Source organism: Bufo bufo, chromosome 11, assembly GCF_905171765.1.
Source record: "Bufo bufo chromosome 11, aBufBuf1.1, whole genome shotgun sequence".
Taxonomy (NCBI): Eukaryota; Metazoa; Chordata; class Amphibia; order Anura; family Bufonidae; genus Bufo; species Bufo bufo.
In genome coordinates this window covers 38,226,537-38,251,149 of record NC_053399.1, presented here as the reverse complement: position 1 = coordinate 38,251,149, position 24,613 = coordinate 38,226,537, and the positions used below count along the sequence as shown (strand labels likewise).

General features: G+C 45.2%; 1 protein-coding gene across 2 annotated transcripts in view; it reads left to right on the top strand.

Annotated features, from left to right (window-relative positions):
- Positions 1-1,061: 1,061 nt before the first annotated feature.
- Positions 1,062-24,613, top strand: part of PSEN1 (presenilin 1) — a 68,699-nt gene continuing 45,147 nt past the window's right edge. Inside the window, exons 1-2 of one of the 2 annotated variants that reach the window (XM_040411629.1) lie at positions 1,062-1,170; positions 15,140-15,246. The gene's annotated coding sequence lies outside the window, so the exon portion shown is untranslated. The remainder of the gene's footprint in view (positions 1,171-15,139; positions 15,247-24,613) is intronic. The other variant, XM_040411630.1, reaches the window with a different exon arrangement.

Below are 24,613 nucleotides of genomic sequence, written 5' to 3'. Positions count from 1 at the left end.
AGGAGCTTATTTTTTAATGCTTCTCTTTCATTTCAATGGGAGATTGTGTGGATTCTGCCCCAACATATGGCGTGAAAAAAAAAAAAAAAAAGCATGTGCTGCTTACCACTGGAATGAATGGGAGGCTGTTTTGCTGTGTTTTTTTGGAGTTGATTTTGAGGCAGAAATGTGGCAAAATCTGCACCAAAAACCTCTTGTGAGCTGGCTCTAAGGCTTCATACATACCTGTGTTTCCATTAGGCGTCTCCTTCACATACCATTTAGGTTGTGGCTACACGACAACATTTGTCTCATGACTAAAAACGTTTATGCGACTATTTCGGAGCTGTGATTTGCTAGTAAAACCGCAAAATTGCTGAAAAGTTGCAGGTAAGTGGCGGTTACACGACTTGCCTTGTGGTCTTTGATAGCAGTCATGTGTGACTTGTAACCTGCAACCAACAGTTTTGGACTCTCTTAGTTGCTAACGTACATGAATTTGCAGGGACTGTCCCTCATTTTCAGACGGTCCTAGCAAAATGGCCATGGGTTATGTAGGCCTACCATAAAGGGACAATCCTGTGGTAGGGCCTACTTGCCATGAATTTACCAACTGCTAAAATGGTAGGTATGTATGGATTGCTTGCAACGTCTTAGTCGCAACACCTGTTGACAGATATCGTGTTGCATGACACGCGTCACTGTTTATAAATGTGGGACAAAATAATGGGAACCCAATGGGTCGGTAATGGTCCATGTTGGGTGCCATCATGCGACATAATCCAGTGCTTCCGTTATCTTTTGCTCTTCAAGCGCCTGAGTTTTTATTTTCGCTGCTGTGTGCCATTACAGCCGTGTGTGTGGTGAACACACGGACTACAGGAGCAAATACTGAAAAAACTAGAGCTGCACTTAGCAGTTGCAACTAGTGATGTCACTGTGCCTGGAACTGTGTGAGAAAGGAGTTTCCATGGAGCCCTCGAACTACGACTCCCGGACGGAGGAAGACAGCGCACACGCGCCTTCCCCACAGATGCCCATCCCAAGATGGCGCTGGGGTGCGGACACGTGACGCTCCCAGGGGCGGGGCGTGACCCGGATGTGTGCGCGCGACGGACACCTGAGGGAGAGATTCCCGCAGTCAGTAAAGGGGAAGCCTATTACCGGGGAGGTGTACGGATACTGCGGGAGGTGAGTGTGTGGCCCGGCTTGTGGTTACACAGGAGAGCAGAGCCTCCATTGACATCCTCCTTTATTGTCTGTCCGCCGGAAACAGCGCCTCCCCAGCGGGCTGCTCTGCCTTGTAGTCACAGTGATATGAGGGCTGCTCTAGGCTCATGGGGAGGCTGGGAGTCCATCCATGCCCCTTACTAGACCTAGGGCACAGATGAGACTCCTCATAGTGCCTGCATTATGTCTGTTGCCCATAGTAACCGACTACATGGCTGCTTTCGTCTCCTTCCTGTATGCTATGGGTGCTGGGTGCAACACAGATCCATCTCTGACTCCTCACTATGTGGCCATGTGTGGGGCTTGCACATCATGAGCTGTACATGTAGTGTTCATTACTGGCTGGGGGAGCGAGTCCTTTCACTAAATCCGTTCAGGGATCTTACAAGCGGTCCAAAACGGATCAGTTTTGCCCTAATGCATTCTGAATAGAAAAGGATCCGCTCAGAATGCATCAGTTTGCCTCCGTTCCGTCTCCATTCCGCTTTGGAGGCGGACACCAAAACGCTGCCTGCATAGTTTCGGTGTCCGTCTTACGAAACTGAGCCAAACTGATCCATTCTGACACACAATGTAAGTCAATGGGGACAGATCCGTTTTCACTGACACAATAGAAAACGGATCCGTCCTCCATTGACTTGGCTTTGTTACAGATAATACAAACGGATCCGTTTTTGCAGATCCATGACTGATCCGCACCAAACGCGAGTGTGAAAGTAACCTAAGTGTATTTTGGAGCAGAAAATGGTACTTCCTGGATGAACGCTGCTTCTATGCCATGAACTCATTGCATCATTATGATTTATAATGCTGTGTGTTCCTGCCGACCTCAGCTGTACTGAGTTGTACTCACGTAATGTCGCCGGTGCAGCCACGGACAGGCACAGTTCGTGTCATAGGAGCAGCGCTCAGTCCGGGAAATACCTCTCTGACACAGTGTGAAATTGCCCGTATAGCCTTTAGGAGATGTGCCGTTACAGCCGTGTTGATGTGTAGAGGTGGATGGAGCTGGTGGCTGGTCGCGTGGTGTTAGGTTGTACGCTATGATCAAATTCAAAATGAGCAATTCTTTATTTGGAAAAAAACAACTTAAAAACCTCTTGTACAATGATTAAAAATGAGATCTACGCGTTTCGCACATAGTCTGACTTGTCCTTGAATGGGTTCTGCAGGCTGTATTTTTTTTTTATTGATGACCTATCTTCAGGATAGGTAATCAATGTCTGATCGTGGGGGGTTTGACATCCGGTACTCCCACCGATCAGCTGTTTGAAGTGCTGCTTCCTCTTCAGTACCTGTGGATAGGGCATCAATATATATTGCTGCACAACCCCTTTTAATCATGGTACGCAACCTCGGTTTATATGGTGTGTAGTGCATTGACGGCTTTGCAGTCACATGGTGTGGGTGGTTAGGTATACGCTGCCTTGGTTTACATGGTGTGTAGTGTCCTCATAGTTAATTGTAAAGTACACTACTCACAAAAAGTTAGGGATATTTGGCTTTTGGCTCAAATTTCAGGATGACCCTAAAACACACTCTAACCTTTACAGGTGAACTTAATGTGACCTTCTCTAAACATTTGAATGCACGTGTTTGACTGTTCAATGTCTTATTACTTTTTGCACAACTTGCTGTTCTCTAACAAGGAGCTTAACGGCAAAATTCACAACAGGTGTTTGATCCATGAATCGCCCAATAAAGTTCCTGGTTCTATTAGAATTGGTATTTAAACATTCCTCCTCCTCATCATGCTGTTCACATTTTGACATCATGAGACCAAGATGACACCTAACAATTGATCGACAGTACCTCGCCATTGCGAGGCTTCAAGCGGGATGTTCTTAGATGGAAGTGGCCACTGAGCTTAGAGTGTCGCAGAGTGTCATCAGCAGGTTGTAACAGAGATACAGAGAGACTGGAAGAGTCACAGAAAGGTATAGAAGTGGACCTCCTTTGGCCACATCCCACACTGATGACCGTTTAATTGTGAACAATGCTCTGTGGAACCAGATGATGAATGCCACACAACCCCATGCACATTTAAGGTAGGTGAGAGACACCTAAGTGTCACGTCAGACTATTTGAAACCGCTTACATCAGCATGGTCTATGTTCTAGAGCACCTGACCACACCACCAGGCACAGGCGGCGTCATCGTGCATGGGCCAGGGAGCATCTACGCTGGACGAGGGGCCAGTGGCCCTCAGTGCTGTTCACTGATGAAAGTCGATTTGCGCTGAGCAGAAATGATGGCCGCCAGTGATGTTGGAGACGTCAAGAAGAGCGCTATGCATCAGCCACTGTCGTCCCCAGACAAACCTCTGGTGGTGGTGTTACACTGTGAGCAGGTGTGTCTAGTCCATACAGAACTGCCCTACACTGTGTGAATGGTACAGGGACAAGCCCATACTACTTAAATAAGATCATTAATCCAGTCATTGTGCCTCTGCATGAACAACACAGGCCTAATTTCATCTTCATGGACAACAATGTACCAGCTCATCGAGGTCATATCATTAGGGACCGGCTGCTGGAGACTGGGGGACCTCAAATGGAGTGGCCTGTACTTTCTCCAGACCTGAATCCCATTGAACATCAGCTGAGTCGCCGTCTAGAAGCTCGTAACTCTGTACCCCTTAATGACCTGAGGGCCGCCCTTCAAGAAGAGTGAGATGCAATGCGTCCAGACAATAAGACGACTTGTGAACAGCAGGAGACGCTGTTCTCAAGCTGTAATTGATGACAGGTTTTTGGGACCCTGGCATTTTGTGGGGTTGTACCCAGCACTGGTGTTGGCTTTTATGTCAATAAATTGTTTGAGATGAGGAAATCGCCATTGCTGCTTCTACTTAAATGGTCGACTTTCATGATATAATATCACTGGAGCGTGAACTTATTATGTTTCCCAAAAATTTCACCTAAAAGCCAGATATCCCTAACTTTTTGTGAGTAGTGTATGTAGGAGTTATCCTCTGTTCACACTTGCATTAGTTCTTTTCTGTAAGTTTTCTGTTGCTCTTTTAAGGTCTAAATAGCATAGCATGCAGCGTCGGAGGCAGTGTTAGGGTCCTTTCTTGTAGATTCTGTCAAAAACACGAGACAGAATAGCAAAGCTGCAGTAGTAAAATGGCAAAATCCCAAACAGAGACCTAACAGACTTGTTACAAGTTTGTCAGTTATGTATCGGATCAGCACTTCAATTATTTTCCTGTAATGGAAAAAACAGTGCAGGTGTGAACCGAGGCTTATTCTAGAAGTCTACTTTCACACTAGCGGCCGCGACTTCCGGCCGCACGCGTGCACTAGCTGCAGCACAGACCCGGCAGGCTGTTCACCCGCCAGAGCAGCCTGCCGGAGAAGGCTGCCGCTAGTGTGAAAGTAGCCTAAAGTTAAAGGGGTTTTTCCAAGAATTCAATATTGATGGCCTACCCTCAGAGTAGGTCATCAATGTCTGATCGGTGTAGGTCTGACTCCCAGCACCGCTGTTGGTCAGCTGTTTGAAGAGTTAGTGGCGCTCCAATGAGTGCTGGGGCCTCATCACATCTTATCAAGCACAGCGATGTACATTGTATAGTCAAACAAAACCATAGCTGATCTTAGGGAGACCAACTACAAAAAACACTGTGGAACCTCATTTAAGAGTTTCAACACAGCAACCCAAAGTGCAAAGCTCCCTGGGGAACAGTGATGTGCAAAATAACCGTGGAGCCCCAGTTAGGTGTCTTCAACACAGTGAAAGCCAAGCAAAAGGGTGTCCCCATGATAGAGATCACCAGATCCACCATATTAAGTGGCCCCTATTTCAAGATCCAGTTCTTTTACGAGCCTTAAGGATGTGACGGGGAAGACCTAAGCCTGTTATCCATCCACTGACTGCTGTTTCGGGGTGTTGCTCCTCATCAGTGTGGAGTAGGATTCTGTCAGCAGCTTTGTCCCTATGACACTGGCTGACCTGTTACATGTGCACTTGGCAGCTGAAGACATCTGTGTTGGTCCCATGTTCATACAGTCCTGATCAAAAGTTTAAGACCACTTGAAAAATGGCAAAAAATCATATTTAGCATGGCTGGATCTTAACAAGGTTCCAAGTAGAGCTTCAACATGCAACAAGAAGAGATGGGAGTGAGACAAAACATTTTTTGAGCATTCAATTTAATGAAAACAATGAATAAACTGAAACAGGCTGTTTTTCAGCTGATCAAAAGTTTAGGACCACACCTCCAAAAAAAACTAAACCCCCCCCCCCCCCCCCCCCCCAAAAAAAAAACTGAAATCCAACTTCCAAACATGAACTCGGTAATGAGTAGCTCCGCCGTTATTGTTTCACTTCAAAAATTAGTTTCGGCATGCTTGATGCAAGCGCTTCCATGAGCTGAGTGGAAACATTTCTCCCAGTGGCGAAGATGGCCGCACGAAGGCCATCTACTGTCTGGAACTGTTCATTTTTGTAAACTTCCCTTGCCATCCATCCCCAAAGGTTCTCAATTGGATTTAGATCAGGGGAACACGCAGGATGGGCCAAAAGAGTGATGTTATTCTCCTGGAAGAAGTCCCTTGTCCTGCGGGCATTGTGTACTGTAGCGTTGTCCTGTTGAAAAACCCAGTCGTTACCACACAGACGAGGGCCCTCAGTCATGAGGAATGCTCTCTGCAACATCTGGACATAGCCAGCGGCCGTTTGACGCCCCTGCACTTCCTGAAGATCCATTGTTCCTCTGAAGGAAAAAGCACCCCAGACCATTATGGCGCCCCCTCCACTGTGGCGCGTAGAAAACATCTCAGGTGGGATCTGCTTGTCATGCCAGTATCGTTGGAAACCATCAGGACCATCAAGGTTACATTTTTTTCTCATCAGAGAATAAAACTTTCTTCCACCTTTGAATGTCCCATGTTTGGTGCTCTCTTGCAAAGTCCAAACGAGCAGTTCTGTGGCGTTCAAGGAGACGAGGACTTTGAAGACGTTTTTGAAGCCCTTCAGTCTCAGATGCCGTCTGATGGTTATGGGGCTGCAGTCAGCACCAGTAAGGGCCTTAATTTGGGAGGAGGATCGTCCAGTGTCTTGACGGACAGTTCAGTGCTGGTAAAAAAAAATTGGGTCTTCCACTTGACTTTTTTGTTCCATAACCCTCAGGATCATTTAAGAAATTCCGAATGACTGTCTTACTGCGTCCCACCTCAGCAGCGATGGCGCGCTGTGAGAGACCCTGCTTATGCAGTTCAACAACCCGACCACATTCAAAAAGGGAGAGTTTTTTTTGCCTTTGCCATCACAACGTGTGACTACCTGACAGAAAATGACAATGAATCCACATCTTTGCACAGATTTGGCCTTTTAAAGGCATGTGGTCCTAAACTTTGGATCAGCTGAAAAACAGCCTGTTTCAGTTTAATCGTTATTTTCAATTAATTGAATGCTCAAAAATGTTTGGTCTCACTCCCATTTCTTCTTGTTGCATGTTGAAGCTCTACTTGGAACCTTGTTAAGATCCAACAATGTAAAATATGATTATTTTTTGCAATTTTTCAAGTGGTCTTAAACTTTTGATCAGGACTGTATGTGCCCACATTGCTGAGATAAACGATGTTTTTATATGTAAATGAGTCTCTAGGAGCAACGGAGGCGTTGCCGTTACACCTAGAGGTTCTGCTCTCTCTGCAACTTCTGTGCCCCCTGCACTTTGACAGGACCAGGCAGTGTAAATGTCATCACACCTGGCCCTGTCAATCAAAGTGAAGAGGACATGTCTGTTGCAGAGAGCTGAGCCTCTAGGTGTAAGGCCCCTTGCAGACAAGCGTTCCTCCCGCAGCGAGTCCGCATCGCGGCACCCAGCCTGAACTCCCAGCACTGACGGGATTCACATAGCATTATATTGATTTATGACGCTATGTAACCCTTAGGCCTCTTTCACACGGGCGTCGCATGTAAGGGCCGAATAAGATGCGGGTGCGTCACAGGAAAATGCACAATTTTTCTTCGCGAGTGCAAAGCGTTTTAATGCCTTTTGCACGCACATGAGAAAAATCGGCATGTTTGGTATCCGAACCCAGATTTCTTCACAGAAGTTCGGGTTTGGGTTAGGTGTTGTGTAGATTTTATTATTTTCCCTTATAACATCATTCTCTATGGGGACAGAATGCATGTGGAGAGCATACTATGTGCTCTCCGCATCCGCATTTCTGGAGCGCGCCCCCAAACTTCTGGTCCGCAGCTCCTGAAAAAATAGAACATGTCCTATTCTTGTCTTGGGGGTTCCGGCTGGGTGTATTGCGGATCCGCTCGCTGCGGGAGGAACGCTCGTCTGCAAGGGGCCTAACAGCAGCGCTATTTTGCCAAGAAGAACGGGCAAAAATTTTAGCTTTTAGATGTGCAAAGCAGGTAGAGACATACCCCAAAAGACTTGCAGCTGTAATTGCAGCAAAAGGTGGTCCTACAAAGTATTGACTCAGGGGGCTGAATACAAATGCACGCCACACATGAAAAAAATTGAAAACCGTGTATCAATTTCTTTTCACTTCACACATACTTGCTACTTTGTGTTAGAATCCCAATAAAATGTAAGTTTGTGGGTTTAAAGTGAAAAAAAAAGTGGAAAAGTTCAAGGGGTATGAATACTTTTTCAAGGCACTGTATGTGGCAGGGCCTAGTAGGATGAGGTGAGACTTTTAATTTTGGGCTTTAGACCTCGGTGATTAACTCAGTAGAGCTAATAGATTGGTTTAGTATCTTAGGAACTCATCTGTGTTATTGTTATTGTGGACTTTGTCTCTGGTCTCGGGCTGGCAGTATCAATTATTATGCTACAGTTTTCTTTGTGTCTGTATCTACTTGTATTGAGCCAGCTGAAATTGCAAAACTACCGCCTTGCACCTATTGAAATAAAATTCCACCATAGAAGCCATTTTTTTTGGTCATATAAAAAAAATTCTGCAATGTGGAAAGCATGTAGTAACATTCGGTATTGCCCTTTCCTGAAATAAAACCCCACTAAATACAGCGGTTCAGTTAAAGTCCTATAATGACCGACCCCCCCCCCCCCCCCCCCAATGCCCGTCCCTTCGTATACATTATACTTGCCTGCTCCAGATGCCTGCACGGTCGCCGCTGCATCTCTCCGTCGTGAGGATCAAAACATCTGCCGATGGGGGGAGCAGCCAATAGCAGGCCGCGACGGGGACAATCCTCCCTAGTATCGCGGGTGACGCTAGGGAGGCTCGTCTCTGTCATGGTCTGCTATTGGCTGCTCGCCCCGGATGTTTTGATCCACGCATCTTGGGGTTGCGGCTGCGGCCGTGCAGGGACCCAGGTGTCAGGGACCAGGTAAGTATAATGTATACGAGGGGCCGGACATTGGGGGGGGTGCTCATCATAGGGGTTGGATAACCCCTGTAATATCTATTGCAGTTTTTATTGTCTGGCTGCAAACAAAAATTTGGTGTAATTGGCTCAATATGTTTTTGGTAGCTGTTTCACCCCTGGTCATAAAAATAAGGTCATATGAGACAGCAGCATGCCGCAGTTTCACCTGCAGAACTGTTTCCCTATGCGGGTAAAACAGCTGTTTTCTGGTAAAATAATTTTGCCCATATAACAGGCATCTTACAAACCACAGTGGACTCATTTTTTGTCCGCATCAGTAGTACTCCATGTAGCCTCACCCTATGTGTTTATTGCTGTCACCTCTCCTGACATGTATAGTAACTACTTGCATTCCCCATGTAATACCAATTCTGGAGCTTCTATTCTTATGACTATGTTGTGCTATTCTTCTATTATTCCCGCTAGAAGTTAAGAACAATTATTAGTGGTTTGCCATCAAGGTCCAGATGGGTGTTCCCAGTTGGGGGGTCCCTGCAGTCTTACATGAGCAACACAGATTGAATAGTTTTAGAACTTGATTAGAATCTGTTAGGGTACTTTCACACTAGCATTATTAGAATCCGGCAACGGAACTGCCTGCCGGATCCTGCAATCCATATACAAACGTAAAGCTTTTTTCCGGATCCGTTAGATAGATCCGGTGAAATACCAGATCCGTCTCATCCGGAATAACGGTATTTACATTTTTTTAAAAGATCAAAAGAGAAACCCGCTCCTCCTATATCCCGGCGCATGCGCAGAGAGGAAAACCGGATGCGGCAATTTCCGGAACACTTGGTACCGGATCCGGCATTAATACATCTCTATGGAAATGAATGCCGGATCCGGCAAGTGCGGTGGTGTTCCAGGATTTTGTCCGGAAAAAATACCGCAGCATGCTGCGGTATTTTGTTCGGTCAAATACTGTACAAGGGACGGAAGACTTCCTGATGCATACTGAACGGATTTCTTTCCATTCAGAATGCATAAGGACAAAATTGATGCGTTTTTTTTTTTTCTGGTATTGAGACCCTTTACCGGATTTCAATACCGGAAAAGAATAACGCTAATGTGAAAGTACCCGTAGTAAGTCATTCATAACTTTTGGCAGGAATAATAAAGGAATGGCACATCATAGAGTAATAAGAATAGAAGGGTCGCCGGTAGATGGCCCCCTTCGTCAGGGTCACCGCATTCGTGGTCATCTACAAGATGTTCCTCCATTGGCTCCTGGTCCCTTCTCCGTTGCTCCACATTTATCTATCCACCTCTTTCAAGTCTTTCAGGGATTGTGAAGAATTGGGATCAATAATACATGTTTGGTAGACCTCTAGCAAGGGGAGTAGATTTTGTATAGGTCATCAGTATGTGATCAGTGGGGGACCCTTCTTGTTCCTTCCCTCGCTTCGCTTGATTTGAATTGTTGTTGTTGTTGTTATTATTATTATTATTATTATTTTTATTTATTTTTTTATTGGTTTATTTGAATTTCTCACTGTTTTGAGGAAATATTTTACAAGATTATCCTACTAATTTATTCAGCTATGGATGTAACCTACAAATGCTCCTAATGCCTACCCTGAGGGTGTCCACAGACCCTCATAGACTGATGAATGATGTGTCCGTTTTAATCATTGTTTCCATGTATACGGATGTGCTGTATACCTGACCACACCATAAGGACCCATTTACACGACCCTATTTTTCTTTCCGCATCCGTTCTGCATTTTTGCGGATCAGATGCAGACACATTCATTTCTATGGGACTGCAAAATCCACGGATAGCAGACTGTGTGCTATCCGCTTCCATATGTCCGCATAAAAGATAGAACATGTCCTATACTTGTCCGCAAAATGCGGTCCGCGGCCCCATTCAAGTCTGGTTCTGCAAAAATGCGAATTGCACACAGAATGTGTTCCGAATACAAACTGTATTTTGCGGATCTGTGTCTGTAAACTTTAATGCCCTGTCATGTCACCTTTTGAATCTTTATTCAAATGATACCTTAAGTTTTTTTGGCGGATCTGCAAAATACAGAAGACTTATGGAAACGTACATTCCGTTTTTTTTGGCGGATATGCAGGAGATTTTGCTGAACAGCTGATCCAGATATTTGCAGACCACAAATAACATCCGGCCGTATGAAAAAGCCTTAAGTTGCAGGTATATGTTGGGAACGTTGCACAACATATGCAACATGGTCTAAAGACAGTGTATTTTGTGGTGCACAATTGTCCTAGTTGCTATTGTTTTTTGGGCTTTTTTTTGGCGGACCTATTGACTTCAATGGGTATGTGGTCCATAGTTGTGGCCAAGAATAGGACAGGTCTTCTGTGGAAACCATACAGATGTCTTCCGTGTGCTTTCTGCGTCCGTATGTCCATTCTGCAAAGGATAGAACTAGAGATGAGCGAAGCGAGCTCCGGATGTTACATCTGAAGTCGTTTTGTTTAAAGGGGTATTCCATCTTAGACAATGGGGGAATATCGCTAGGATATGCTCCCCTTGTCTAATAGGTGTGGGTCCCACCGCTGGGACCCGCACCTATATCGAGAACTGAGCGGGGAGCACTGTGGCTGAAGGACCCCAGATTTCCTGGGGTCTGTCCACCACCAAGCGCTAATCCCCGCTTCTCCCATAGAGGTGAATGGGAGCATGCTGCGCATGCGCGGCCCATGCTCCCATTCATTTCTATGGGGCAGACGACAATAGCCGAGCCAGCGCTCGGCTATTTTCGGCGGCCCCATAGAAATGAATGGAGGGCGCATGCGCAGTGCGCTCTCCTTCACTTCCGGGGCTACGTTCTCAATATAGGTGCGGGTCCCAGCGGTGGGACCCGCACCTATAAGACAATGGGGGCATATCCCCCCATTGTCTGAGATGAGAAAACTCCTTTAAAGCTTCGAGTTAATACTGTACGGATATCCGTCTGGTGCCTCAGAACCGAAGTAGAGTAAAGTTTTAAAGTGGTTTTCCAAATCAATTAACGAAGTCACGCGCGGCTTCGCGAATAACTAACCGGCTCGTCGGAGCCCATACATTTTTGATACTGTATGGATACGGATCTCTGTACAGTATTAATCCGAAGTTTTGAACAAAGCGACTTCAGATGTAACATCGCTCATCTCTAGATAAAATATATCCTAAAGAGATTTTTCCAGAGCTGATGCTGGCTATACATTATATCAATAGCAGCTGCACACGCCTGGGGACTCCTGACTCGGGGGTAGGAGGGGGGATTTCAACATGCCCGATCCTTTCATTCATTTTCATTTCATTCATGCCCAAGGAAAGCCACTGCCAAAGGAGTCCAGCAGCAGCTTGCTCCCCTCTCTCCATTAAAAACGCATGCGTACTTGGATGAGCTGAGCGTGCTATGTATGATGTGTTTGGAAGGAATAGTTGTCAGCCAAACGAGCCTTCTACCGACAACTATGAGAAGTGTATGGCTCGTTCTAGTCTGTCATTTGCCATGGCTTGCTCTGATTTGGCAGCATATTATCTGCAGTCTATGTGAATGTGGGATGGAATCTGACCAACATAAAAATAAAAATATGCCCAAAGATCATTCGATGCAGAAATGCTCCCATGGGCTTCTGTGAAAAAGTCCATGTATAGATTCATCCTTGACTCATTTATCTTCTCCTCATAGTGTTCATCCACAGGGAGAGTGACAAGGTGGCTACTAATTATTGGGGTTCCTGGTGTCGATCTTCCACTCATCTAAAATCCCATTTCCTACCATAATGTACAAAAGAAATAAATTTCAACCCTGCTACATTACTCTGCCTCGCTAGATCTTTAATTATGATCAGTTTCTAATGCACTTTGTAGCTTCTCAATGTGTGCCCCAAATCAGAGTTAAGTTATGTAAATGAGCCTCTTGGTGCAATTAGGGTTTTGCTGTTGCACCGAGAGGCTCTGCTAAGTTTTCTCTGCTGGCAGCACCCCCACCTCCTTGACTGACAGGGCCAGGCAGTCTGTCACACCTGGCCCTGAAGTTTCACAGCAGTGCATTTGGCACATGCGCAGTGCATGGCTGGAGATTACTGGATGCATCTGCCAAGTGATCTGCAGCCATGTACTATGCGTGCACCAAACGCGCTAGTGCAAGACTTCAGGGCCAGGTGTGAAAACAAACTGCATGACCCTGTTAGTCAAAGAATAGGTGGTGTGACTGTAAAGAAAATGAAGAGGAGCCTCTGGGTGCAACGGCAATGCTCTCATTGCACAAGGAGGCTATTTACATAACATAAAAACACTTCTTTCCCTGAATTGGGGGCACATATTGAGAAGCAACAAACAGCATAAGAAACTGGTGACGAGCAGATCTAGCGAGGCGGATGGGTTTAGTTACACATGTGTGATGATGGATTCCCTTTAAAGGGATTATCCCATGACTGATGTAAAAAATTCAAATCAGACATCATACAGTACATGACAATCTCTTTCTATCAAAGCTAGACCCAGCCCTGTACCTCACATGGATCCAGAAATCTCCCCATTCATTGCTCTGATAGATTTATATCAAGCTGACAGCTCAGGGGGAGTGTCCTTTCTGCTGCAGCTCAGGGGGCGTGTTTATGCTCTCCCTATCACAGCTCAGGGGCGTGTCCATGCTCTCCCTATCACAGCTCAGGAGGAAGTTGAAGGATGAAACTGAGCATGTGCGGCCATCTCAGTGAGCAGGACAAAAAAAAAACACAGCAGGTGTCGCTATACAGATATATATATACATTTTATTGAATAACTCAGTGGCTATGCCATATTTTTAATTACATGGATTTGCAAAACTATTCAGATCCAGGTGCTGGTTTGAAAACTGTAGAATATTATTTGTGGAACCACCCCTTTAAGTGATGGATCTCTGGTTTACAGAATGATGAGAACCAGGACACCATACAATGGTGCTTGTTGTATCACTGCTACACATGGAAAGTATTTTTGCAAGCCTAAACTTGTGTCTTTTGCAATAGGGAGAGGACACTATCAGCTTCGAAATATACACGTGTATACGCCCTGGTCTACTTTTGCTTTTGGAAGAAAAAACTTTATTTTCTTTTTTTTTTTGTATGTAGGTGCTACAAAGACAAAATAATTGTTGCATTGTTCTATAGTTGGTGTCGGTCAGGCATCACCGTTCTGGCTTTCCGTTCTCCTGCTCCGTCTAGGAGCAGGAGAACGGAAAGGACGGAAAAAGCACATAACTGACGCCAACAAAGCCTAAGGACCCCCTAGACCAGCGGTTCTCAACCTAGGGGTCGCGACCCCTTTGGGGGTCGATCGGCCCTTTCCGGGGGGTCGCCTGAGGCTTCCTATTGTGGGTCGCCCGCACAACGGCAGCGGCCCCTTATCCTCGCGCACAGGAAGTGATGTCCTATCACTGCCTGTGCTTGAAGGAGCCTGACATCTGGACGGGTAAGTCGAGCCGCCTGTCTGCTGAGGTCCGAGTTTTTTTGTTAATGACACCGCCGCTGAGCACCACTGCCACCAATGATTTAATTGAGCCTGGCTAATTTTATTTTAATTATTTGGCTGAGCAAGGCTTAATTTATTTGGGGGGACATGAAGCACCGCTGATTTATTTATTTGGGGGACCCTGAGCACTTCTGATTTATTTACTTGGGGGACCCTGAGCACCATTGATTTATTTATTTGGGGGGGGCCTGAAGCACCGCTGATTTATTTATTTGGGGGACCCTGAGCACTTCTGATTTATTTATTTGGGGGACCCTGAGCACCATTGATTTATTTATTTGTGGGAAACCTGATGCACCACTGATTTATTTATTTGGGGGAGACCTGAAGCCCCGCTGATTTATTTATTTGGGGGACCCTGAGCACTTCTGATTTATTTATTTGGGGGGGACTTGAAGCACCACTGATTTATTTATTTGAGGGGTACCCTGAGCACCACTGATTTTTTTTTTTTTTCGGGGGGGGGGGGGGGGTACTGTGAGCACCACTAAGTTATTTATTTGAGGGGTACTGTGCGCACCACTGATTTATTTTTTAGGGGGTATTTGTTGTTTATTATTTATTTTAAAGTTATTTATTTGGTTTACAAATATTTTGTATTTATGCTAAAGTTCTGTGGTTATGAATGAATACTTGTGTATTTGAATTAACATTTGGTGTATTGGTGTCTGTGCGTGTTTTTGGTGGGTCATCATAACAGTAGCAAAATTAGTTATGACGTAGCAAGGAAAAAAATGTAATGGTTGGGGGTCACCACAACATGAGGAACTGTATTAAGGGGTCACAGCTTTAGAAAGGTTGAGAACCACTGCCCTAGACTATAATGGGGTCCGTTATGTTTCCGCTCAGAAGATGATTTTTAAGCGGAGACAAAAGTTGTGCATGCAGGACTTTTGTCTCCGCTTAAAAATCATCTTCTGAGCGGAAACATAACGGACCCCATTATAATCTATGGGGTCCTAAGGGCTCTGTTTGACTCCGTTTGGCGTCAGTTATGTGCCTTTTTCGTCCTTTCCGTTCTCCTGCTCCTAAACGGAGAAGAACGGAAAGGCTGAACGGTGATGTGAACGTAGCCTCAGTCTAACTTTTCAGAAACACTCAGATTCCTAAAGTAGCTTCTTGCTGTAATGTTGTGCTGCCAAGAGTAAGGATCTGTAAGAAAACCCCAAAAGGGGAGCACTGAATTCTCTTTGATTAAGGTTTCTAAGTAATATTACTTCTCCTTAGGCCTCATGCACACGACCCTTGTGTGCGTCCGTTGTTCCGTGATTTTCTGCGGACCCATTGACTGCGGACCCATGACCTGTCCTATTTTTTTTGACGGACAATGGTTTGCGGACCCATTCAAGTCAATGGGTCCGTGAAAAAACACGGATGCACACAAGATTGTCATCCGCGTCCGTGATCCGTGTCCGTAGTCTACTTTCACACAGACGGATCGCAGATCCGTCTGCATTAAAGCTTTTTCAGAGCTGAGTTTTCAACTCAGATCCGACAGTATATTCTAACATAGAGGCGTTCCCATAGTGATGGGGACGCTTCAAGTTAGAATATACTGAGAACTGTGTATATGACTGCCCCCTGCTGCCTGGCAGCACCCAATCTCTTACAGGGGGCTGTGATCCGCACAATTAACCCCTCTCCCTCCCTCCCCTGTATTACATTCATTGGTGGTCAGTGCAGCCTCCCCTCTCACCCCCCCCTAATTAAAATCCCCCCCATATACTTTGGCTTCAGTTGTGCCCCCATCTTTATATTATGGCCCCAGTTGTGCCCCCATCTTTATATTATGGCCCCAGTTGTGCCCCCATCTTTATATTATGGCCCCAGTTGTGCCCCCATCTTTATATTATGGCCCCAGTTGTGCCCCCATCTTTATATTATGGCCCCAGTTGTGCCCCCATCTTTATATTATGGCCCCAGTTGTGCCCCCATCTTTATATTATGGCCCCAGTTGTGCCCCCATCTTTATATTATGGCCCCAGTTGTGCCCTCATACATATATTATGACCCCAGATGTGTCCCTATACATATATTATGACCCCAGATGTGTCCCTATACATATATTATGACCCCAGATGTGTCCCTATACATATATTATGACCCCAGATGTGTCCCTATACATATATTATGGCCCCAGATGTGTCCCCATACATGTATTATGGCCCCAGATGTGTCCCCATACATGTATTACGGCCCCAGATGTGTCCCCATACATGTATTACGGCCCCAGATGTGTCCCCATACATGTATTACGGCCCCAGATGTGTCCCCATACATGTATTACGGCCCCAGATGTGCCCCCATACATGTATCACGGCCCCAGATGTGCCCCCATACATGTATCACGGCCCCAGATGTGCCCCCATACATGTATCACGGCCCCAGATGTGCCCCCATACATGTATTACGGCCCCAATTGGTGGCAGCGGAGAGTTCCGATACATATATTGCTACTGCAGTCCTGGCTGCCATGGTTACTTAGCAATTTTAGAAGCATTCTACTTACCTGCGCTGTCTGTGACCGGCCGGGCGCTCCTCCTACTGGTAAGTGACAGGTCTGTGCTATAGGAAATGCGCCGCACAGACCTTTCACTTACCAGTAGGAGGAGCGCACGGCCGGCCACAGACAGCAAGGTAAGTATAATGCTTCTAAAATTGCTAAGTAACCATGGCAGCCAGGACTGCAGTATCATCCTGGTGGCCATGGTTACCGATCGGAGCCCCAGCGATTAAACTGGGACTCCGATCGGAACTCTCCGCTGCCACCAACTGGGGCCATAATATATCTATGGGGGCACAACTGGGGCCATAATATATGTATGGGGACACAGCTGGGGTCATAATATAAAGATGGGGGGATTTTAATTAGGGGGGGGGAGGGGAGGCCGCACTGGCCACCAATGAATTTAAAACTGGGGAGGGAGGGAGGGGGGTCTGCCCCCTCCTGCCTGGCAGCACCTGATCTCTTACAGGGGGCTATGATACGCACAATTAACCCCCCAGGTGCGGCACCTGAGGGGTTAATTGTGCGGATCACAGCCCCCTGTAAGAGATCGGGTGCTGCCAGGCAGCAGGGGGCAGTCATGTACACTGTTCTTAGTATATTCTAACTTGAAGCGTCCCCGTCACTATGGGAACGCCTCTGTGTTAGAATATACTGTCGGATCTGAGTTTTCAGATATAACTCAAATCAGATGGTATATTTTTTTTTTTTTTAATCAATTCTTTATTATTTTATCAACATGACAAACAAAATATCCAGAGTGTACATCTCTGAACACAAAACCGCACTAAAAGTGCGGTGAACACTACAGTAACATATATAAATAGGGGCATTATATAGTCAAGAGTACAATATAATCAGTACAAGCAATCAAAATACAATGACATTATTGAAATACAATGATATTATTAGGACATTCTCCCATAGAACTAAGACAGATTAGCTGATCGGAGCAACAGACGACCCAAGGTCCCCTTCAATTGACTCACAAGGTACCATTCCGTCAGTGTGAACGGTCTCACAATTAACTGTATCTCCTCATCAGACATACATTGAACAATAAACGGTTTCCATTTCTGAAACAACCCCTTGGCTTGACTTTCTTTAGCCGCGAGAGAATTTAATCTCTCCAAATAAAACACATTCTTTAGTTGTTCTATAATAAATTGTGATCCTGGAGCATCAGCCTGCAGCCATTTTTGTAGGATACTACGCTTGACTACCATACATATCGTATGAAACAGACGAGGTAACCCCTCTCGACCTATCTCTCCTTCCTCGTAATGAAATAAATATAGTTGAGGGGACAATGGAAGCTCTCTTCCCCAGATTCTCTTCACTAAATTCCCCACTTCCTCCCACAACCTCTTACTCTGTGGGCATAACCAGATCCCGTGAAATAAATCAGTGAGACCCACTCCACACTTCGGGCAACTAGTTATCCTATCTGGTTTCCCTAGATGAGGGGGGATATTGAAGCCATAGATAGCACGATACATAAGTCTAAACTGCGTATCCCTCCATGACTCATTAATAACATGTCTCCTAACCACTTCCCAACCTTTCACCATTTTTTGTTCAATATCCCCATCATTCAACTGTTCGGCCCATTTTCCAAATCGAATACTCCTATCCCCAGTTCCATCTTCCTTCCTCATATCTGTGTAAATTGTAGAAATTGAGACCTTCCCACCTCCTAAATCTAAGATCCTATCCAGAACATTCCTACGAATCTCTTTCTGCACCAGCCCCAGATGATTTATCACAGCCTCCCTTACTCACTCTTTGATCTATTGATTTTTAAACCAGACAGGGAACCAAATTCATCCAAAGCTTCAGTAATCCTCCCAATATCCCTAACCGGGTTAGACATAAAAAGCAAAATGTCATCAGCAAATAAAGCCGAACGCATCTGCTTCCTACCTATTTTCAGACCCTCAAACAAATCCTCTGAATTCAGCCATCTTGACAATGGCTCTATCGCCAGGTCAAACAAAAGAGGAGATAACGGGCAGCCCTGTCTGGTTCCTCTCTGTAATAAGAAAGAATCAGACAAACAACCCCCAGAGCACACCCTCGCCCTCGGGCCTATATACAGAACATCTAATAGCGTGCGAAACATCCCATTAATACCTACCGAATCTAGGGCAAGACCCAGCCATTTCCAGTTGATACTGTCAAAAGCTTTTTCTGCATCTAAAGTGAGAATGGCCGGATCTTGCCCCCGATATTCCGCCTTCCCTGCCACTGAAAGAGCAAGCAGAACCTTCCTTAGATTGGTGACAGCCGCCCTACCCTTCATGAAGCCAACCTGCGCAGGAGAAATCAAAGTGGGGAGAACCTCTGCCAACCTATTAGCAAGCAACTTCGATAAGATTTTAAGATCATGGTTTATTAGGGATATTGGCCTGTAAGACTCTAGATTTCCGGATCTTTCCCTGTCTTATGGATTAATGTTATGTGTGCCGTATTCATTCGTTCAGGTAGCACCACCCCCCCCCCCCCCCCCCCTCAAACCAAGAGGAATAGAGCGACATCAAATATGGAACCACCTGAGTATCCATCACCTTGTAAAAGTCTGACGTATTCCCATCTGGGCCCGGGGCTTTTCCAGAAGGAAAGGATTTAATGGTTGCCTGTACCTCCGCTGCCATCAATGGGGCATTTAGAGTGTTCAGCTGCTCTACTGTCAAAGTTGGCAAGGAAATTCGCTCTAAGAACGCCTTCCCCTCTTCCACCCTATCCCCGGCATTCTGATAAAATGCCTCCATATATTGTCCAAACAATTTATTGATCTGTTGCGGTCTGTGCTCCTTGGTCCCATCCCTTTTCCTTACTGCCTGAATATGATTCATTGGACGCCTACCCTTAGCCAATGAGGCCAACAACTTTCCAGATTTGTTGCCAAATCTATGTAAACTAGCATCTAACTGAGATTTCTTGGAAATTTCCAGTTTCTCTGCCCACGCTTCAAAGTCTCTTAGCCGAAACCCAGCGTTCTTTGGCGGTCTGGGTTTGGGCCAAGAGAAAGTTGCTGTAAGCTTCTCTTAAACATGTGCTTGCTTTTTCATATTGCGTCCTAGCAACCTTCTTAATAGAGGAAACATAAGCCAACAATCTACCTCTCAAAACAGCTTTAGCCGTTTCCCAAAACAATACCGGATCGTTCACATGCTCCCTATTGTCATCCACAAATTCCATCCACCATCCCTTCATTAGTTTCACAAATTCATCATCCTTTACCAAATAATTTGGGAACCTCCAAATGAAATCTCTGCCCCCAGTATACATTTCTCTTATATCTATAAGAAGAGGAGAATGATCTGAAATTACCATATCACCTATGGCAATGTCCGCCACTCTGTGCAAAATCATTGCGGACAGAAACAAATAATCGATTCTGGACCAGCTCTTATGCGCATGCGAAAAGTGGGTGAATTCCCTCCCTTGAGGATTGGAGTACCTCCAAACATCCCTGAGAGACAACGACTCGGCAAAGTCCCTCAGAGAATATTGATGACTATGATCACCAGCTGACCTCCTATCCTCATTCTGGTTCATTACCGCATTGAAGTCCCCTCCCACTATTTTTGCACTATGCGTGTCTTGTAAGATTTTAACACCCAGAGAATCAAAGAAGGCTCTTTGGCCCTGGTTTGGAGCATATATATTGTATAAACTAAAGTCACCAAAAGGCCCTGAGATATTGAGATGTAATATCCTCCCCTCATCATCTGTTTCTTCAGAATGAACTATATGTGACAAATGACGACCTATTAAAATCAAAACTCCTGCTTTTCTATCCATGGCCGAAGAACCGTATACCTCTCCCACCCATAACTTCTTCATCCTATGGAAGTCCGCCGCCGACAGGTGGGTCTCCTGCAGCAAGGCAATATCTGCCTTCATCCTACGTAATTGTCTCAGAACCTGCATGCGCTTGTTAGGAGACTTTAGACCTTTAACATTCCACGAGATTATTCTCAAGAATTTGTCGCTAACAGAAGACCCACCTGCCGACAGAAAACCCCTCCCCTCCTTTCCGCCAAAGATTGATCAGTATCTATCAAAGCACTGCCTCCCAGCCCGACAGCACTCCATGTATCATTACACATTAATTGCTTATACAGTGCCCCTGAACAAAAAAGAAGAAAAAAGGAATAAAAAAGAAAAACCTCAGCCACATTATGAACATGACTAAAAGATGAAAACAACTCTGTGAAAAGTAGAAAAACAGTTATTAAACAGCACAGATAGCTTAGGAACTTCCTTTTTTCAGGCATTAGACGTGCCACATCACCGCCAACTAGCTGTTATAATAAAAAGTCCCCAGAAATTATAAAATGTCCCTGCACACATTCCTGGAACATTAAAGAGGGGGGAAAAAAATTAAACACACATGGTTAGCAAAACGGGTCCGTTTGACCGTGACAAAACCTGACGATGAATTCACAGTCCTCCCGTCTGCCTCATGAATTTTGTTCCCGAAGATTTCGGGAACTTAGACATCCTCTGTGGAAGAGATGAAGAGATCTGCGATACCCGATGCCATCCATTGCCTCCGTCTCGTACACCAAAGTCCCGACGATTTTCCTCCGCATCCGCAAGCCCTTGTCTTCTCTCTGCTTGGACTCTTATGAACTCCTCCGCCTCCTTAGGATCTGTAAAGTGCTTAGAGCTTCCGTCAGGTAACTGTAACCTCAATATAGCAGGGTATGCTAGTTGAAATCTGTTCCCGGCCTTATAGAGGTTGGTGCATATCGCCCCAAAGGCCCTCCGTTTTCGCGCCACTTCCGCTGAGTAGTCGGCAAATAACAAAACCTTAATGCCGTTGAGAATCAATGGCTCCCTCCTTGAACGGTAAGCCCGCAAAATGTCCTCCTTATCGGAGTAGTCCAAGTACTTACAGATTGCCTGTCTTGGCCTCTGATCAGTTCTACCATTAGCAGATGACTTTTGATCTCTCCAGGGCCCCACTCTGAGCCCTCTCCACCTTTCTTCTTCCTCCCTGGAGACCCAGTGCCTGTGGTAGAGTAACTTCAAAAACATGGCGCAGTTCCGCTATTGGCACCGACTCTGGTATTTCTACCAAACGTAGATTGCTGCATCTAGACCTATTTTCAAGGTCCTCAACACGGTCGTTTAGCTTCTCAGCCAGAAGGGACAAATCCCGCATCTTCTGTGCAGTTTTAGCAGCGTCCTCCTCCACACAAGCTACCCGCTGCTCCACCTCAGATACCCTGTGATCTTGCAATTCCAGCTCCTCTTGCAGTTTAAGTGCTGCTTGCAGGGTAGTGGATAATGATGCAATGATATCGGGTGCCAACTGCTTCGCCACTTCAATGGCTAGCACCTTGACATCCACCACTTTGCCCGATGCTTCAAACAGATCCAACTGTGTATTAATAGCTGGGGCATCCTGCTCCTCAGCTGACGCATGTCTTGGTGAGGAGGGAGGAGATGGCGCCATCTTAGGACCTGTCTCGTCCACCCTTGCTGTGTTAGTTATCGCCCGGGTCGTAGATTTTTGCCCACTTCTCAGTAAATATCGCTCCATGCATACATTAAAGCCTCACTGTGTCAGCGATGGCGCTCCGGTAGTACTCCGAGAAGCAGGACTGGCTGATATTTTCGGCGATGAAGCGGAGCACAAGTTACCAGCGTCTTTTCATGCCCGCGCCGGAACCGGAAGACCCTCCAGATGGTATATTTTAACATAGAGGCGTTCCCATGGTGATGGGGACGCTTCAAGTTAAAATATACCATCGGATTGGCGAAAACTCCAATCCGATGGTATAATAGGGACTCCTGACTTTACATTGAAAGTCAATGGGGGACAGATCCGTTTGCAATTGCACCATATTGTGTCAACGTCAAACGGATCCGTCCCCATTGACTTGCATTGTAAGTCAGGACGGATCCGTTTGGCTCCGCACGGCCAGGCGGACACCAAAATGACTTTTTCCTTTATGTCCGTGAATCCTCCAAAAATCAAGGAAGACCCACGGAAGAAAAAACGAATCACGGAACTACGGAACCCGTTTTTGCGGACCGCAAAAAAAACCGGTCGTGTGCATGAGGCCTTAATGAAATTATCCCTATAATTGGAAACAATACCAAAAAGTTATCCCCACTTGAACTTGGTCACACAGTGAAGGTTTGGGGGCTTTTTTTTTTGCTTGCCAACATCAGAAGTGGACCCAGACTAAGGGTCCAATCACACCTCTGTAGAATGGGTCCAGATCCGTTCTGCAACGTTGCGAAACAAATCTGAACCCATTCATTCTCTATAGGGCCGGAAGAGATGCGGACAGCACACAGTGCGCTGTCCGCATCCGCATTTCCGGTCCGCGGCCCCTGAAAAAAAAATAGAACATGTTCTATTTTTGTCCGCAATACACCAAGGAACGTGTGAATGGACCCTAAAAGAAAAAAAAAAAGTTACTGAGGGTGAGGTCATGGTTTTCTGGCATTAACAAGTTTCTAATTTTTGTGTATGCATCATTTATGCTAAATTCACAACTTTTTTGTTTTTTTAGCACTAACCTTGGGTTGGAGGACATATCGTCTATAGGGCCTAGTTCACACTTCAGTGTTTTGATCAGTGATTGTGAGACAATACCAGGTGCAGTTCAAAAACATAGAACATGCAAAAATCTTTGCATTATAGCTTGCATCTCTGCGTTGGATCCACTACTGGTTTTGGCTCACAATTACTGACCAATTCACTGACTGTATGAACTAGTCCTAAATTGTGCCAGAAATTAGTGTAAATTATATGACACAAATGTTTGCCTAAACCTGGCAGGAGTAGGTTTGTATTACTGGCGCACAGACATCCAAAAGACCCGCCACATTTACTAAGAGGCTTGCACCTCTAAATTTGGTACATTGTGCTCCAATGCAATGTAGTTCAAGACTAGCATTAAAAAATGACAGTCTTGGTTAACCCCTTCCTGACTAGCCATAGCCACTGGTTGCCTGCTGTTTTAAACAGCAAGCACCCGTGATTAATGTCCGCGATTGGCAGTAATGCCAACTTTTAACGGCATCTGTACTAGCAAAAACCTGGAAGTCCACGCTTCCAGGTGTGCTCCGGTTCCTCCCGGTGAGGATCGGGGAAGCCGGATGCAGTGTGCGGCTGCGGCAGTCTCTGCCCTCCTGAATGACAAGAGGCTAACGGATATTGCATATGGCAAGGCTCCATAAGAATACAGTGTATTTCTCATACACTCCAATGTTAATGCATTGGAGTGTATGAAGAAGGCAATCTGACGATTGCTTGTTATTGTTCCCTATGGAAACTGTAAAAAATGAAAAAATATAAGAATTCAAATCACCCCCTTTTCCCCGCGCTTCTGGGCTTCTTACCGGCATCCTCTGCGACCAATGAGGATGCCGGTAATTGATTTCAATGTGCAGGGCGTGGAAGCTGCAATTCTTATTTTTGGCAGCAGGTGGCAGGCCAACAAAGAAATGAGCAGTTCTGTACAAACAATGGAACTAAAAAATCCATGATTTGAATAAAAAATAATCATAAAAAGTAAAAAAAAAAAAAGTATATATATATATATATATATATATATATATATATATATATATATATAGTTTAAATCGCCCCCTTTCCATAGAATATAAAAATAAATACATAAATAACAAAAAATATAAACGTCATGGGTATCACCGCGACCGAAAATGCCTGTACTATTAAAATATAAAAATATTTTTCCAATACGGCGAATGGCTTAACGGAAAAAAGGGTCAAAATGGCCAATTTGCCATTTTTTTTCATCGCTTCTCTTACCCAAAAATTTTTGATAAAATGTGATCAAAATGTCACACACATTCCAAAATTAAATCAATAAAAACTGCAGATTGTCCCACAAAAAATGAGCCCCACACAGCTCAGTAGATAGTTATGGGGGTCAGAATATGGTGATGTACCGTAAATCTAAAAATATTTTTTTCCCATAGTCTACATTTATTTTTACACTATTTAGACAAAAAAACGTATACATATGTGGTATCGTTGTAATCGTACTGACCCAGAGAATGAAGGG